This window comes from Lolium rigidum, chromosome 7 (genome assembly GCF_022539505.1).
Source record: "Lolium rigidum isolate FL_2022 chromosome 7, APGP_CSIRO_Lrig_0.1, whole genome shotgun sequence".
Taxonomy (NCBI): Eukaryota; Viridiplantae; Streptophyta; class Magnoliopsida; order Poales; family Poaceae; genus Lolium; species Lolium rigidum.
In genome coordinates this window covers 24212073-24229325 of record NC_061514.1, presented here as the reverse complement: position 1 = coordinate 24229325, position 17253 = coordinate 24212073, and the positions used below count along the sequence as shown (strand labels likewise).

General features: G+C 47.1%; 1 pseudogene; it reads left to right on the top strand.

Moving 5' to 3' along the window:
- The window catches only part of LOC124671040, a 54289-nt pseudogene extending 39420 nt beyond the window's left edge, over positions 1-14869 (top strand).
- The last annotated feature ends 2384 nt before the right edge of the window (positions 14870-17253 follow it).

The window sequence follows — 17253 nt, the reverse complement described above, 5'->3', positions numbered from 1 at the left end:
TCTTAAAAACAAGGCACCTACCAGTGCCCATTGCTCCCCGAGTCTTAGCCAAGGCAAAAGCAGAGCCTGTATGGACCTGGGCTCGATCATGTCCGAGGGAGCCTCTATGCGTAGCTAGCCGATTTGAACATAAATCGGCTTCTCAAAGCAGAGAGCCTTCAAGGTGAGCTGCCCCCCGAGTTTCTTCAGTTCTTGTCGGCTAGATCGGCTCCTTTCCTTTGGTGGGTATGATGCGATCCATCCTTGACCTGATCTGCACGTTCAGGCTGCTCTTGGCATTGTTCTTGAAGAGAGGATCCGAGCTCTTAAGCTACTTCATTAAGGAGTTCTTTCATTAAAACCCTCTTCGTGCTCCATTGACCCTCTGATCGTATCAGAGTCGATGGACATGCATCGGCTTTTATATCCTTAAGTCGATGTCTGCTGCATCGGCTGTGCTCGAAAAATTTTCGATTTTTCGAATTTTCAGAATTTTACGGCCGACTAATGCATCGGCCCCCCATATTCCAATACCCATCACCAAAAGATGAGACGCTTCCATTACATATCCTCGTGTTCTATCCTCCTGGGTGCCCCCCCGAGCCGATTCTGTCAAGAGAATTGATGGTATCGGCTCTGTTGGATAACATGTTGAACCCAGGCAGAATGGTGGGTGAGGATAATTTTGGCCGATTGCTGGAATCGGCCTCCACGTTGCTTGCTCGGTGAAGGTTTTGTAAGTTCCTTCATAAATTTTTGGGGCCGATCACAAGGATCAGCCTCGCCATGTTTGCTCCTTGACGTGCTCTTGCTACTCGCTCAGTGCCGGTAGACAAAACCAGCCCAATCTCTTGACTTTATCATGTTGGTGCGCTTGCTGTCGTCCACCTTGGATGTATCGTGTAACCGTGGAGCACCGAGCTTCGTCGGAAGAACGAGCACCATGTTTGTGCCAGCCGATGTTTCATCATCGGCTTTCCTTTGCTTGGGGCACCACTCCATTTTTCGTGGACGACCCTCTTCATCCAGTGGTTCGCCGAACCTTCGCAGCCGATCAGGCCTTGCCTTCCTCAATGTATGCAAGTATAACCTCTCGGCTTCTTCCAGGCCGCGCAATCGTTGAACCCTCGCTTTCGGGAACGGCTGAGTCCGTCGTGGGCACCACCTTGGCCGGTGGTACCTGTCTTCTTCTTCTCCCTCGTCTTCCGAATCTTCGAGATCTTCCAACCGAGGGGACTCAGCTCGTTTGCTCGTGGCGGGAGAGGTCCCAAGCGCTCGAACACGGACACGTTGGCTGCCTCCTTCTTTTTCGGTTGCATTCGGGCAATTGCCGATTGTTGGCAATCGGCTCATTCCCGAATCCCAGCAAGTGCTCGAAGAAGGGACAATCCCAGTGCCTCGTCCTCGTCGTCTTTCTCCCTTGCCTTTCCCTTGGCGCAACGCTCGTGCTCCTCCTCATCGCGATTATGCCGACGATGTCTTCTAGCCGACGATCTCTTTCATCATCATCGCTGGACCGTCGGCGTTGGTCGTACCGGCTCACATACTTGTTGAGGAGGTGATCGCAGAGAGGTCGTTGATATCTTATGTTCTTCACTTCTCCCTCCGTTACGTAGCGCTTGTCGCCTTGGCGGAGCCGATCGCGTGGAGCGGCTCCCTCTCGTTTCTTTGCTATGAGAGCAGCTGCCCTCATCTCCATCCTTGCCAGCCGTGGTGTCCAAGATCTACCATGTTGATATTGCACAGAAACCCGGCTGGCACCCTCCATGGCAAGCATACTCCACCATGTTCACGGCGGGGAAGGGCTGGGTATCGACCTTCATGGCGTACTGGTTGAAAATTAGACGCCCGTTCTCTATCGCCGCTTGGATGTGCTGACGCCACACCCTGCAGTCGTTGGTGGCATGGGAGAGCGAGTTATGCCATTTGCGTATGGCTTTCCATTCAGCTCTTGCGCCGTGGGGAATTTGAGACCTTCGGGTATCTTCAACTCGCTTTTCCTTGAGTAGGAGGTCGAAGATTTGCTCAGCCTTGGTCACGTCAAAATCAAATCCCCGGGCGGGCCCGGTGGCTTTACCCATTTGCAGGACACGGGGTTCCTCCACGAGTCCACTCAGCCACCGCTACTTCTTGGTCTCCCGCAGGAACTTCGTCTTCCTCTCGCATTGACCAGTGGCTACCGCACGCTTGAACTTATCTTGGTACAGTCCGGGTGGCGCCTGTTCATATGCCGACAGCTTCGAACCATGTGCGCCAGCCGAGGGATAATCTCGCTTGGGAGGCCGTGTCCTTGAGCCGTGTTGCAAGGCCTCGCTACCGCCAACTCGATCGCTTCCTTTTCAGCTTATACGAACCGAATAGCATCGGTTCCTAAGATTCCTGAAGCGCCGGATGTATTCCGTCACAGTTCTCCGCGCTTCCGACGTAGTTGTGCTAGATCGGCAATGCTAGACTCCGAAGCTTCGAATGGTACCGCTCATGGAACTGCTCTTCCAACTGCTTCCAAGTTTGGACGGAGTTCGGTGGCAGCGATGTGTACCACCCGAAAGCCGATCCCGTGAGGGACTGCGAGAAGAACCTCACGCGCAACTCATCTCGACGCCGAGATCGTGCCCAGCCTGTGCCAAATATCGGCTCACATGCTCGATGGAGCTGGACCCGTTCGATCCACCGAACTTTGTGAAGTCCGGGAGCCGATATTTAGGTGGCAGCGGGATCGGCTCATAGCTGTTGGGGTACGGCTTGGTGTAGCCGAACGCCTTCCTTTTTGGCATCATGCCGAACCGATCTTTCAGAATTGCATAAATCTGATCCGCCGTGATGGCCGAAGGTGTCGAACCCCGAAGATTCGCCGGGTGGCATACTTAACCAGCCATGCTTGTTTTTCCGGTTCTAAGCCAACTGCAGGAGCTGGGCTTTGGAGGTTTGTCGGGGCGGCGTACTTAGCCAGCCACGACCGCTTCTCGTGATCGGCTCCCGACGTTCCTCCCGCCGTTCCGGAGGCCGCCGTTATTGCAGCCCGGTTCGAGAGTGCCCGAGCGTTGCAGTCCGGGTACGTATGCGCACGAGTATCCGTGCGGGACCTCCTTAGGTGGCTCGGTAGGAATTGGTAATCACTAGGATCACCACCAATCTTGTAGACGACGTATGCCGATGAGTTCGGCAGCTCCGGTGCTACCCATGCGAACGGCCGGGGCCGGAGCGGCATCTCTCCTTTGAAAGTCCCTGCGAGCCGGTCCCGACGGGGAGTACCGGTGACTCATGATTTCCTGGACGACGCGCAGAGCGACACGCTCCCAGTGTGTTCACCAGTGCTCTCGAGTGGCGGTGCAGCCGAATGAGCCACCATGTAGTTGATCTCCCGCCGCAGCCGACCTGGTGCGTTCTTCTCGACGGGCGGACAGGTCCACTCCATCGAGCGCGCTTCAGCGTGAAACCCTTCCACCTGACGCCATGGGAGCGGGTTCGGTGGAAGGAGCCGATGAGTTCGGCTTCGAGGGTTGCCTTGATCTCGTCATGCTTCTTCTTGAGCTCCTCAGGCAGATCCTTATACGTGACCGGAGTGTCTTCCGCCATCTCGGATGTAGATGGCGATGTCGCGGATGTCGAAGGCGGTCCCACCGGGCGTGCCAGAATGTGTTGACGTCAGAAACCCACTGGCGGGCGAGACGGGCAACACCGTAGAGCCGGGAACAACTAGGGCTGCGGCTGGCCCTGGGCCCTCGCAGCGACGGCCCGCAAAGCCTCCTCGGTCGCACGCACCGATGTTTATCACAAGGGCGTGCCACCTGACCTATACCTGGTCGGAAGGTGTGGATGATGCCTCGCTTAGTTTCCTGCAGGGCACACACGTAAACGTTAAATACGAGCCTCGATCGGCTCTCAGAGTTATCCCGTGAATCGGCTCAAAGAGCCGATCCACCCATGATTCGTACGAGGTGTCCGAATATATGGTGGTCCCGCTTGATCAAGGTAAAGCTAATGAGATCTACGACGATGTGGGGTTTTCACCGCATAATCGGATCGTCCTACTCCAGGTTAGGCCTCGCGGCCACGCACGGTGATCGTAAGCCGATCCTAAACAAGGCCTAAAACCAACACGAGGTTGATCCTCGAACATCCCGCTTAGGGCCAACGAACGACACCCTACGTGCCGCCGGATCCTCCCCCTTTGTAAGGCCTAACTATTGCAGATATTAAACTAATCCTTGTAGAACAAGGAGCAATCGCAACGGATCAGATCTACTAAACTATGATCAATGGGTGCCGCCCCTACACCTAAGATAGGCGTAGGGGCGGCTAGACATGCAAGGGTTGCACTACGAAAGCATGTAATATGAAGAACAATGCTAACCCTAACATGTCTAAGATAACTACGTTGCTCGCCATCAAAAAGGCTTCGCACGAGCAACGCATGAACAACGTAGGCAAGCTTGGCCGCCTAGATCGCAAGATGCGATCTAGGCAGCATGACGCTTACCGGTAGAAACCCTCGAGACGAAGGAGTTGGCGATGCGCCGAGATTTGTTTGTGGTTGAACGTTGGTTGTTGTTTATTCCATAAACCCTAGGTACATATTTATAGTCCAAATGGACTTTCTAATGTGGGCGTGCACTAAACCGTGCATGAGATAAACTCTAACTTTTAATCTAGATACAATCTACTATAATTAAAGATACATGGGCAATCTGGCCCAACTCCACCGAACAGGGCCGCTTCATAGATCTTCCATGTGTAATCTTCCAAGCCTATTTTGATCGCGGCCCACCTCCTGATTTAGCCAAAATCTGGTGATAACACCTCCTTAATCACAGTAAGGCTGGTCCCGAATATCAATATGTCATCGACATAGAGACAAAGAATAACTCCCTCGCCCCCACCATGGCGATAGTATACACACTTGTCAGCTTCGTTTACAACAAAGCCTTCAGCGGTTAAAGTTCTTTCAAACTTCTCATGCCACTGCTTAGGTGCTTGCTTAAGCCCATACAAAGACTTCAGTAATTTACACACCTTTCCTTCTTGACCATCTACTACAAATCCATCAGGCTGCTCCATATAAATTTCCTCTTCAAGCTCTCCATTTAGGAAAGCAGTCTTAACATCCATTTGATGAACGAGAAGACCATGTGAGGCAGCCAAGGAAAGTAGTACTCGAATAGTGGTCAGTCGAGCTACAGGTGAGTATGTATCAAAGAAGTCTTCGCCTTCTTTCTGAGTATAACCCTTGGCCAAGTCGTGACTTGTACTTTTCAATAGTACCATCGGACCTAAGCTTTTTCTTGAACACCCACTTGCATCCTACAGGTTTGCACCCATAAGGACGATCAGTAACCTCCCAAGTTCCATTAGCTAAGATGGAATCCATCTCGCTACGGACAGCTTCCTTCCAGTAGTCAGCATCCTGAGACGCATAGGCTTCTGAAATAGAAGTGGGAGTATCATCCACGAGGTACACAATGAAATCATGTCCAAAAGACTTTGCAGTCCTCTGTCTCTTGCTCCTTCTGGGAGCTTCATTGTCATCCTCCACAGGATTATCAAAGTGTTCTATAGCCATGGTAGGTTCAGGAAATAATTCCTGAGTAGATGAACTGGACATCTCCTGAATTGATGAGCTAGACATTTCTTTCATAGGAAAGATGTCCTCAAAGAAAGTCGCATCATTCGACTCCATAATTGTACCAACATGCATGTCGGATACCTCAGATTTTACTATCAAAAATCTGTAGCCAATGCTATAAAATGCATATCCCGTAAGAACACAATCCACGGTTTTTGGTCCAAGCTTGCGCTTCTTGGGTATTGGCACATTTACTTTCGCCATACAGCCCCAAGTTCGTAGGTAAGAGAGTTTCAACCTTTTCCTTTCCCATTCCTCAAACGGGGTAATGGTTTTGTTCTTTGTGGGGACACGGTCTAGGACATGACATGCGATCAATATCGCCTCCCCCACCATGCCTTGGATAGACCCGATGTATCTAACATGGCGTTAACCAAATCGGCTTAGAGTACGGTTCTTTCTTTCAGCCACCCCATTTGACCGAGGTGAGTAGGGAGGCGTCCTCTCATGGATAATACCATGTTCCGCACAAAAAGAATCAAACTCGTTGGAAAAATACTCTCCACCACGATCGTACCTTAACCGCTTGATCTTTTGATCAAGTTGGTTTTCTGCTTCAGCTTTAAAGATTTTGAAGTAATTAAGAGCTTCATCTTTAGATTTCAGGAGGTACACATAACAATATCGAGTGGAGTCATCAATTAAAGTCATGAAGTATCTTTTACCTTCTTTTGTCAATTCACCATTCATTTCACAAAGATCCGAATGTATAAGCTCCAGCGGTGCCAAGTCTCTTGCCTCCGCAGTCTTGTGAGACTTACGTGGTTGCTTAGCTTGCACGCATACTTGGCACTTGGATTTCTTGACAATAGCAAATTTCGGAATTATAATCATATTCGCTAGCCGCGTCATGCACCCAAAATTAATATGACAAAGTCGTGAATGCCAAATATCGGACTCACTATCATTGCAAACATGATTAATAATTTGAGTACATAAGTCTGACAGAGATAAGCGGAACAAGCCTCCGCACACATAACCTTTTCCAACAAATTGTCCACACTTGGAAATTACAACTTTATTGGACTCAAAAACCAACTTAAAACCATCTCGACATAAAAGCGATCCGCTAACGAGATTCTTATTAATGGAGGGAACGTGCTGCACATTCTTCAGCTCGGATGGTCTTTCCCGAAGTAAACTTCGGATCCACCGTACCAACACCACGAACGTAAGCACGTGAGCCGCTTTCCCATCAGCACGGAGCAAGTCCTTGCGACCTGATAAGAAGAAAACATAGAGACATCGGAACATACATGTGTATTGGCTCCGGTGTCTATCCACCAATCGGGAGAATTACATACTGAAAGGACAGTAGGAGAAGTACCGTACCCAACGTCCTTCATCTCAGTATCAACACCAATAACAACATTTGCGGACTTGCCGCTGTTCCCACGCCGATCATGGCGTTCTGGGCAATCAGGAGCCCAATGTCCAGGAGCGCCACAAATATGGCAGTTCCCTTTCTTCTTATAAGGAGTCTTCCTCTTGAAGTTGGTTGAGTTAGAGGCTTTGTTCTTCTCGTCAAACTTGCCTTTTCCATTATTCTTATTCTTAGACTTGTGAGATTGGAAGTTTTTCTTCTGTACCACATTGGCACTAGAACCTCCCTCAAAGCTACGAGCGCGTGTGTCCTTTGCTCTCGCCTTCTCTTCCACATGAAGCGAGCCAATGAGATCCGAAACGGAAAACTCTTGTCTCTTATGTTTCAGAGAAGTAGCAAAGTTCCTCCACGAAGGAGGAAGCTTGGCAATAATGCCACCGGCCACAAATTTGTCCGGTAAGGTACACTTAAACTGCTCGAGTTCTTTGGCAAGTGACTGAATCTCATGAGCCTGCTCAACCATGGAGCGCTCATCAGTCATCCTGTAGTCATAGTATTGCTCCATGACATACAATTCAGTGCCAGCGTCCGAGATCCCAAATTTGGCCTCGAGCGCATCCCACGCATCTTTACCATGGTCGAAAGCCATGTACGGGTCAACAATGTTGTCCCCAAGAATGCTGAACAAGTCCGCCTTAAACATGGCGTCGAACTTCTCAAACTTTTCCTGCTCCTCTGCAGAAAGAGGCCCCTCAGGTCTAGCATCTGTGGCGCTAAAACAGCCTAGGTTTGTAAACCATAGGACTGCCTTTGTGCGCCACCTCTTGTAATGCATACCATCAAAGAGGGGAGGTTGAGTAGCGGCAGCAACGCTGCTTGAATTGATTTGCCTAAAATCAGGTTTTTGGATTGTTGAATATATAAGCAAATATCCATATGAAATAATCCGTACAAGTAATTGATAAATCATGATAATGAAAATAACAAATAAACTAATCGTGTAGACTAGTAAGATAGATGAACAGATCACATCTAAACAAGATAAACCGATCGCATCTACCACAGTAAACTAGAAGAAGGAACTCTAACGTAAACTCAAAGAGAAACGACAAGATCACATACTTCGCAGCAGCGTCGTTGTCGCCCATGTTGAGGTTGTCGAAGAAGTCGCTGAGGTCCGGGAAGAAGTTGTCGGTGTGGAGGAACTCGTCGTCCGATGACGACGTCGTGATGCCGTAGTCGCGCCGGAGCGCTCCCCAAAAACCTGATTGCCCCTAACCCGTACAGGTTCACGAGAGGCAGGGTTCCGGAGGCCTACTGTCCCGGCAGTCGGTGCACGCCGACGGACGGGATGAGGAAGACGAAGGCGGCGGCGCAATGAACTGGAAACAGGTAGTCGCATATGCGTCTAGTACAGACTAGGGTTGACGTCCGCGCTTATATAGTGCGGTTCGGGAAGGTCGTGGGACGCAGCCCACGTCCGAGTCGGCACAGCCACGATCCAGAAAAACCGGAAGGCAAAACGGCTGAGTAACGCGTCCGTTAATGACTCGAGATTGATTACACAATTAATTTCCCAAACAGCAAAAAGATAAGCTCGGCTCGGCGAGATTCCCGCAACCCGCGTCGCGGCGGGCGGCGGAGAAGGAGGAGTGCGCGAGGGCTCTCTCTCTTCTCACTCACTTACTAGGACTAGAACAACCCACCTTATATACCACTCCAACTCTCTCCCAACTAGCAATGTGGGACTAAACTTTAGCCCCTACTAGTGCTGCCACTGATTATTGGAATGGGCCATGGGCCAAAGGCCAAATGCCCAAAATTCCAGCAATTTTTATTTTCCTTTTTTTTATTTGTGCAGAGTAGAAATTAACAAGTTTTTTAAAATAAAAAATTGACCGTACATGGTTCACGTATCTACATGTCCGTTTTTATTTAAACAGACATGTAGATTGTCGCAGCCCTAGCGAAAGGCTATAGTCGGGCTATAGCCCGGCTATAGCCGGCTATTTTAAACAGAGATAAATACTCTGATTGAGGTGCATTACAATGGATATTTGCTGGTTTGCTGTACAGGGAAACTAAGTTTGCGTTCATCTCTGAAGAGCTGTGCATTGGTTGTGGTATCTGTGTCAAGGTATTTACATACATATATGCTTACGGCTTCGACGCCACTACTGCAATGTATGAGCTCGACCGACCGGTCTCTAGTATGTATATAACCCACTCTGTAACTGCAGAAATGCCCATTTGATGCCATCGATATCATCAATCTCCCAAAAGATCTGGACAAGGATACCACACATCGTTATGGGCCAAATAGCTTCAGGTTGCACATGTATTTTCTTTGATCAAGACATCTGGATGGATTTGTATGCCATTTGTGCAATTACTGATATTTTGCACTTGCAGGCTGCCTGTTCCAAGGCCTGGCCAGGTTTTGGGCCTCGTGGGAACAAATGGAATTGGGAAGTCAACAGCACTCCACCTGATTGGCAGGACATCTTCACATACTTCCGTGGGTCTGAACTTCAGAATTATTTTACACGTATGCTGGAGGATAACCTCAAGGTACTATATTGCTACAGTTTTCTACTCACTTATTCATAATTCAGGCAGGGTTTGTTCGTATTTACCATTTTTTCTGGCAATGTAGTATTTACTTCTTAACAAGAAGATTGTGATATCTTGTTTACAATCACGACACATTTGACGCATTATTTTTCTGTTACGTTTTATCATATGTGACAATAGTCATGTAGACATTCAGCCATACAACTGCAGCAAATAATCTTTTACCGTAACAGTACATCCAACTTCTTTTGTTCAAATAGTTACATAATGATCAATTTAACACATTACTATGTGAAGTGTCGCAGAAGTACACATATAGTGGTGTACCAGTCTTGTAGTTATTGGCATGCTCTTACTGGCTGAAACCCAAATACCTCCTCTCTTCGTATTATATAATAGACTGTTGTATTGTATATTTTATTCTTTACAGTTTAGTAGCTCTGATCCCTCGCATTGTTTTTGCAGGCTATCATGAAGCCTCAATATGTTGACAACATTCCAAGAACTGTTCAAGGAAATGTGGGGCAAATACTTGACCGGCAAGATGACACGGGTCTGAAAGCTCAATTATGCGATGACCTTGAACTGAACCAAGTTATAGACCGAAATGTGGGAGATCTTTCTGGCGGTGAGCTCCAGAGATTTGCAATAGCAGCTGTTGCTGTGCAAAGTGCAGAAATTTACATGTTTGATGAACCCTCCAGTTATCTTGATGTTAAGCAGAGAGTGAAGGCTGCGCAAGTGATAAGGTCCTTGCTTAGAACGGATAGGTAATGCATATTTTTTCATGATTATCTTTCAGATACTTTTAAATCCTTAAAAAAATACTGACTAGTACTCTCTGATTATTTTTTCCAGCTATGTCATTGTTGTGGAACATGACTTGAGTGTCTTAGATTACTTGTCCGACTTTATTTGCTGCTTATATGGAAAGCCAGGTGCTTATGGTGTAGTTACACTGCCATTTTCGGTCCGAGAAGGTATCAACATTTTCCTCGCTTGATTTGTTCCGACTGAAAATCTAAAGTTTAGAAATGAATCTCTTACGTTTAAGGTAAGGTAACATATGCAGATTGTATTTCAGATCCTTGTGCTGTGATGAAACATTCTTCTGATGTTTGTATTGTTGTTCTAGATTGTGGAGACCCAGGAAAATGTGGAGCAGATTGAGACATACCAGCGATACAGGTACCCTACCATGAGCAAAACCCTGGGAGATTTCAAGCTCACTGTCATGAAAGGTGAATTCACTGATTCTCAAATTGTTGTGATGCTTGGTGAGAACGGGACAGGGAAAACTACATTCATCAGAATGCTGGTACATCTCTCAATTCCTTCCTCCCCACATCCCTTCTCTCTACAAATAGTGCTGTTGATTGTCTAGGGCAGTGTTACATTCGTGTAAATTGTGTTATGCTTGAAAAGATACAAATGGAAGCTTTGCACAATTGATCTATAATGCCATAAATTCTTAAATATTTTCATCAACCCTCTCAAGGTCAGAATTTTAAATATTGATTGATGGTGTCCTGTTTTTCTTATTCGCTTAAACTTATAACGAACTTTCTAATAGTACAGTTCAATTCCATACAACTGCTCTCGAATCAGAAGTTTGTAATCAAATTTGCACTTGAATTGATGAAATACTTGATCCTTATGTTCATTGGCTTTTATGACTGGGACAGGCTGGGCACTTGAAGCCAGATACTGAGGAAGGAACCGAGATCGAAATTCCCGAATTTAACGTGTCCTACAAGCCTCAAAAGCTTAGCCCGAAATTTACGGGTTCAGTGAGGCAGTTGTTTCACAAGAAAATAAGGGAGTCATATATGCATCCTCAGTTTACATCTGATGTCATGAAGCCACTACAAATGGAGCAGCACATGGATCATGATGTTATGACTCTATCTGGTGGAGAACTCCAAAGGGTGGCATTATGTCTTTGCCTTGGAAAGGTTTTTTTCTTGTTTTACCTATCTTTGTTTACGAGTTCTATAAAATAGAATGTGCTGATTTTATAAATCTTGTCAGTCAGATTCTAGTATTTATTTATCGAGACCAAGAGCATGAATAATTTTAGCTTTTGGATACTAACTTGTGGTTATTGTTCAGCCTGTAGATATCTACCGTCAGGTTTTGGATACTAACTTTGTGTTTATTTGTCTGTTCAGCCTGCGGACATCTACTTGATCGACGAGCCAAGCGCTACCTTGATTCAGAGCAGCGTATCGTTGCCTCGAAGGTCATCAACAGATACATCCTCCATGCCAGGAAAAAATGCCAGGAAGACTGCGTTCATCGTGGAGCATGATTTCATCATGGCAGCCTACTTGGCTGACAAGGTGGTTGTCTACGAGGGGCAACCTTCCGTCGAGTGTACCGCCTGTACTCCTCAGTCCCTGGTGTCTGGAATGAACAGATTCTTGTCGGTAAGTGCCGAAACAGCTTCCATCTTGATTTTTATGACTAAGGTTATAATTGCTCATTTTATTCTCAGCTTGCTGCAAGACTGATTTTTCAGTGTAATATCTTATTGCTTATAAGAACATGTAGTCTATATATACATTGAGAATCCAATTCTACAAATAAACTTAGTTTTAGGTTAGGAAAATATGTTCTACCTGTCAAACATATGCTTAATTATCTGACATCGATGTACAAATATGTAAATATGAATATGAAAGGCACTGCCCACAGTTAAAATCAGATATATACAAATATTTATACTCCCTTTGTTCCCTTTTAATTGACTATTTTTTTTTGATAAAGGATGCTCTATTACTTTGAGGAAGCAATTACATCCAGCCTCTGCACAACCAGGGTGCACACAGCCGTTTTATGAGTCTTTTTGGTCCATAAAAGGTCTAACTTAAAAAAAGGAAACTAGGCGAAATACATATCGGTACGATGAAATCATATATCGCCTAAGGTGTGGGTGGGGCTTCAATCCGTAGACTATGCTGCCACCCATGTAGGGAAAAAGTATCCCTCGCCGTAGTCTCCAACCGTGTACAGACCTCCGTAAATAGGTCTCGATTCTCCATGCGCTGAAGAGGTAACCATGAACGGAGAATACCTGTACATCTGTAGATGACCTGCAACAAAGAGCAATTTTTATCATTAAAAATCTTGTCATTTCTACTTAGCCAAAGCGCCCAGATAACTGCCAGCGCCCCCACCCTAAGAAGCAACTTAAACCTTGGCTCTATACCATGAAGCCAATTGCCAAAGACATTGGCCACACTAGTCGGAGGGTACAAGGTAGACGCTACTTGGATGACAGACCAAATAGACCTCGCAAACTGGCATTGGAAGAAGAGATGTTTGATTGTTTCATCGTGTTCACAAAAAACGCATCGCTTACTTCCCCGCCAATTCCGCTTAACAAGATTGTCTTTGGTGAGGATGACCCCTCGACGAAGATACCATCCGAATATTTTTATTTTTAATGGTATCTTCATCTTCCAAATTTTCTTATTATTATCCACCGGTATATCAGAATGGAGTATAGCATTGTACAGAGATTTGACGGAGAACGAGCCATCTACGTGTAGATTCCACCTAAATTCATCCGGTTCAGATGATAAATTAATATCCTCCAGCCTTTGAATTAAGGTGTTCCACGCTAATAGCCTCTGTCCTAGCAAAACTCGTCTGAACGTCACGTTCGGAGGAAAGGTAGCCATTACTGTAGCAATGGTATCCCCTTTACGATGAACGATACTATACAACGCAGGATACTGTTCACATAGGGGTGCATTGTCTAGCCAAGCATCCTCCCAGAAACGTATCTTGCTCCATTCTTAATAGAGAAAGTTCCATGGCGGAAAAAGACATCTTTCGTCGCCATTAGACCAGCCCGAAGTGTGAATCCCGGGTTTCCAAACCACTTGGGATAGCGTCTTGGAGCCGATATATTTTCTCCGAAGAATAGTTTGCCAAATCCCATCCTCAGTAAGGAGCTTAAAAAGCCATTTACCCAGCAGCGCCGAATTCTTGACCTCTAAGTCATGAACTCCAAGGCCGCCTTGATCTTTGGGACTACAAACTATACTCCATTTAACCAGTCGATACTTTCTTTTCTCGCTGTCCCCTTGCCAAAAGAATCTGGATCGATAATAATCGAGTTTATGCAGAATTCCTTTTGGTAATAGGAAGAATGATAACATATACAGTACCATATTTGTTAGTACCGAATTAATGAGTATCAGTCTTCCACCCAGGGACAGCAATTTACCTTTCCAACTGCTAAGGCGTTTCTGTAATCTTTCTTCCACTATTTTCCATTCGGCAATTGTAAGTCTCCGATAATGAATCGGAATACCCAAATAGCGAATAGGAAACTGGCCTTGCCCACAACCAAACAGCTCCGTATAGAGGGCTGTATCATCTTGGGCATCACCGAAGCAGAATAATTCACTTTTATGGAAATTTATTTTCAATCCCGACAACTGCTCAAATGCCACCAAAATTAATTTCAGGTTTTGAGCTTTATCGAGATCATGATCCATAAAAAGAATTGTATCATCGGCATATTGAAGGATAGATAAACCACCATCAACCAGATGTGGAATCACTCCTTCAATCTGACCATCAGACTTGGCTCGTTCTATGAGTATCGCCAGCATATCCGCCACAATGTTGAATAACATGGGTGAACAACTTTGTACCAAACTAGAGTCTTAAAAGGGAACGGAGGAAGTATATGCTGAACAACAGCTTTGCATATATATCATTTAATTACAGAAAATGCAATGAGCGGACAGATGTTGGAAAAGCAAAAAAGTTGTGGTTTGAAGCTAATAATATTTCTCATCTAATACATGTCATTAGGTTATTTAATAACATGTAGTAATATAGGAGACGTGCCCCTGTTTGCTTCCATGTATCAATTCTGGGAGTAGTAATTTGTGGTTTCTTGTTTATTGGCAGCATCTTGACATCACTTTCAGAAGAGACCCGACCAACTACAGGCCGAGGATCAACAAGCTTGACTCTATCAAGGACCGGGAGCAGAAGTCGGCAGGATCGTATTACTATCTTGATGACTGAGTGATGCTGGGAGATAGATTTGTGAGGCTAATCGGAGAGCTTGGGCTTATTTAATCTCCTTGAATTGTGATAGGGCAGCGATGCCATCAGCAGGCAAACTCGTTGCCTAAACAGTGTGTGCTAGCAGCAGATTTTCAGTCTTTTCTGTGTGTAGCCGTCACCTTGGGTCGATTTGGCTGGTCTGTATTCGCCCCTAATTAGAATATTTATGTATAGGAACCGGAGACCTGACTAGTATTGCTAGTGCTTTCTCGTGTCAGTCATCAGTTGTTGATTATCAATGTCGATTCTAGAGCAAAGATGCATCAGTTAGTCGATTTTGCGTCTACTGTTAAATACTGTGTGCAAAGATGCACGACCATTCAATCACACACATAAAACAAACTTGATTATCTAATCGAGTGCTAATTGTGGTAGATGTTTTTGTGTATAATTAGAATATCAACCAATTCATTTTTAGACCAAGAGTCTGCTGTTATAAAGTACTTAGGGGTACGAAAACAGGATCAGGAGCATGGTCCATCAATTGGTGGCGGTCAGGATCTAAATTGAGGGCACTACGAGCAAACTTGTGTGATTCTACAGTGGCAGCTCGCTCTTTGTGGGTGCAATGACATTTATTGAAGTTGTGATGACTCCCTCAAATCCCCCTCTGGTTCACGAGGAGAAACTCAATAAACACAGGTGCTGAGTATGCTACAACCTAGTTCTTTTAATAACCTGGATGTTGGCGTTGCCGTTTTGTTCGATGTGGTTTTGTACCAAAGATCAATTTAAATACAGTTTAATGGTATTAGTAAATAATAATAAAATGGATAAAAAAATTATTATTTCTATATACATGCATGTATCGTGTCTTTGCTTTATTTATACAGGTGTACATGGACTCCTAGGCGGATCAGCTCGTCCGCCAGCCAGAGAAGTCGAGGAGCCCATTGGTCACGTACATGCATGTACATCTCCTAACCGATGGGTTCTGCACATACGAGTCTAGCTCACGTGGCTTGCGCTTTCGCCGCGAGGTCGATCGGCCCACGCGGCTGTCACGGGGAAGCTCTAGAAGTTTTAGAGATAGATAAGTTTGAACAGCAACCTAACTTCCTGAAGAGATATGCCGTGCGGATGAGGAAAGAAAATTGAACGATCAGGGAAGTTATTTCGGAAATCACGGCTGCGATCCTTATCTCGATGCTGGGCCGGCCGCCTATAAATAGAAGCGATCCGCATCGACCAGAGGAGGAAAAAAAAAAGGAGACAGAGAAGACGCGGAGGAGCCAGAAGAGAGGAGAGCGGACGCACGGGAGAGGCTCGTCGTCTAGTTCAGCCATCTATCCAATCTCACCTCGTTCCAATCTCTAGCTAGCTCTCGTACAAGGAGACAGACTCATCCATCTGTATACATCCATCAAACCAGGAGCAAGACGTACAGGCTCAAGGAGAAACACCATGGAGGGGAAACTGAGCTTTTCTAATGGTGAGATTTATAGCTAACGCAATCGACTCCTTTTCTTATTTCTTCTCTACAGCACACATGCCGTCTGTCGCCGATCGCTCTTCACCTTTCACCGTCACGGATGGTAACGTGGCATGGGCGTCGGAGCTGCCGGTGCGCAGCCCGCGGCCATCTCTACCAACATGAACCGGTCAAGACGGCGAAGCCGAGGCGCTGCTGGTGTGTAGCACATTGCCGCCGACTTCATCCGAGCCTGTTGGACCAACATGGTCATGGCGTTCGGGAGCGCAGCGCGGTGCCGCCAAGGCCGCTGCTCATCCGGGATGGAAGGCAACGATCGCGGCCGACCGACAGCTCGGCGTACAGGTGCAGCGCGCAACACGGCGATACAGGTGCAGCTCGACACTTGGCGTACAGGTTGACGTATCGATGTAGCTCGGCGTTGGGCGATAGGAGCAGCCCGGCGGTGACCGACAGGTGCAGCTCGGCTGATGGTGCGCAGCCCAGCAAGCGCCCAAAGACAAGCCGGCGTACAGGTTCAGAGCGGCACTTGAGGTGCAAACCGGCGTACAGGCACAGCAGCGGCGTACAAACAGCTCCGCAATCAGGCTCCTCGACGCCGATGCTCAAAGCACGGTCCCAGCATCCGGCGTACAGAGCACCTCAGCCATGGGTGCAGGGCGGTGTACAGGCTCAACGGTGTACAGGTTCCTCGGACGTACAGGTGAAGGAGTTGGCGCGGTGGCCGGGTTGCTAATGGCATCTCGTGTTGCTGTCGACGCCATACTCTACTGCGATGCTCGTGACTTACAGGTTGCCGTGGTGCTGCTTCACGGATCATACCACTTCAAGACATCGCTCGATGGCGACTCCGACACTACTCCACCGTGACCCCGTGAGACGGCGCCCAAGTTGCGCTGACAGCCGTATACTCGGCGTCGGGCCCAGTCACGGCGCCGACCACACCGGCCATGCCGATATGAGCGTGTGTTGGTTTTACACCGACGCATGTCTCCCGATAATTTACTCCCGCGAGGCGTACCCCTTGCACACCCCGACGATGCCGCTAAGTCGTCAAGAAGTCCTAGCTAAACGGACTGCATCATGCTACTTCAACAACACTCATCATCGCCGCTCAAGACCGACGAGGCGCGACGGCGAGGGCGGGCGAGGCCGCAGCACAGGCTACGCCTACAGCGGCACGTGTACCGACGAGGACACGGGCTCCGCCGCTGCCCACACACATCT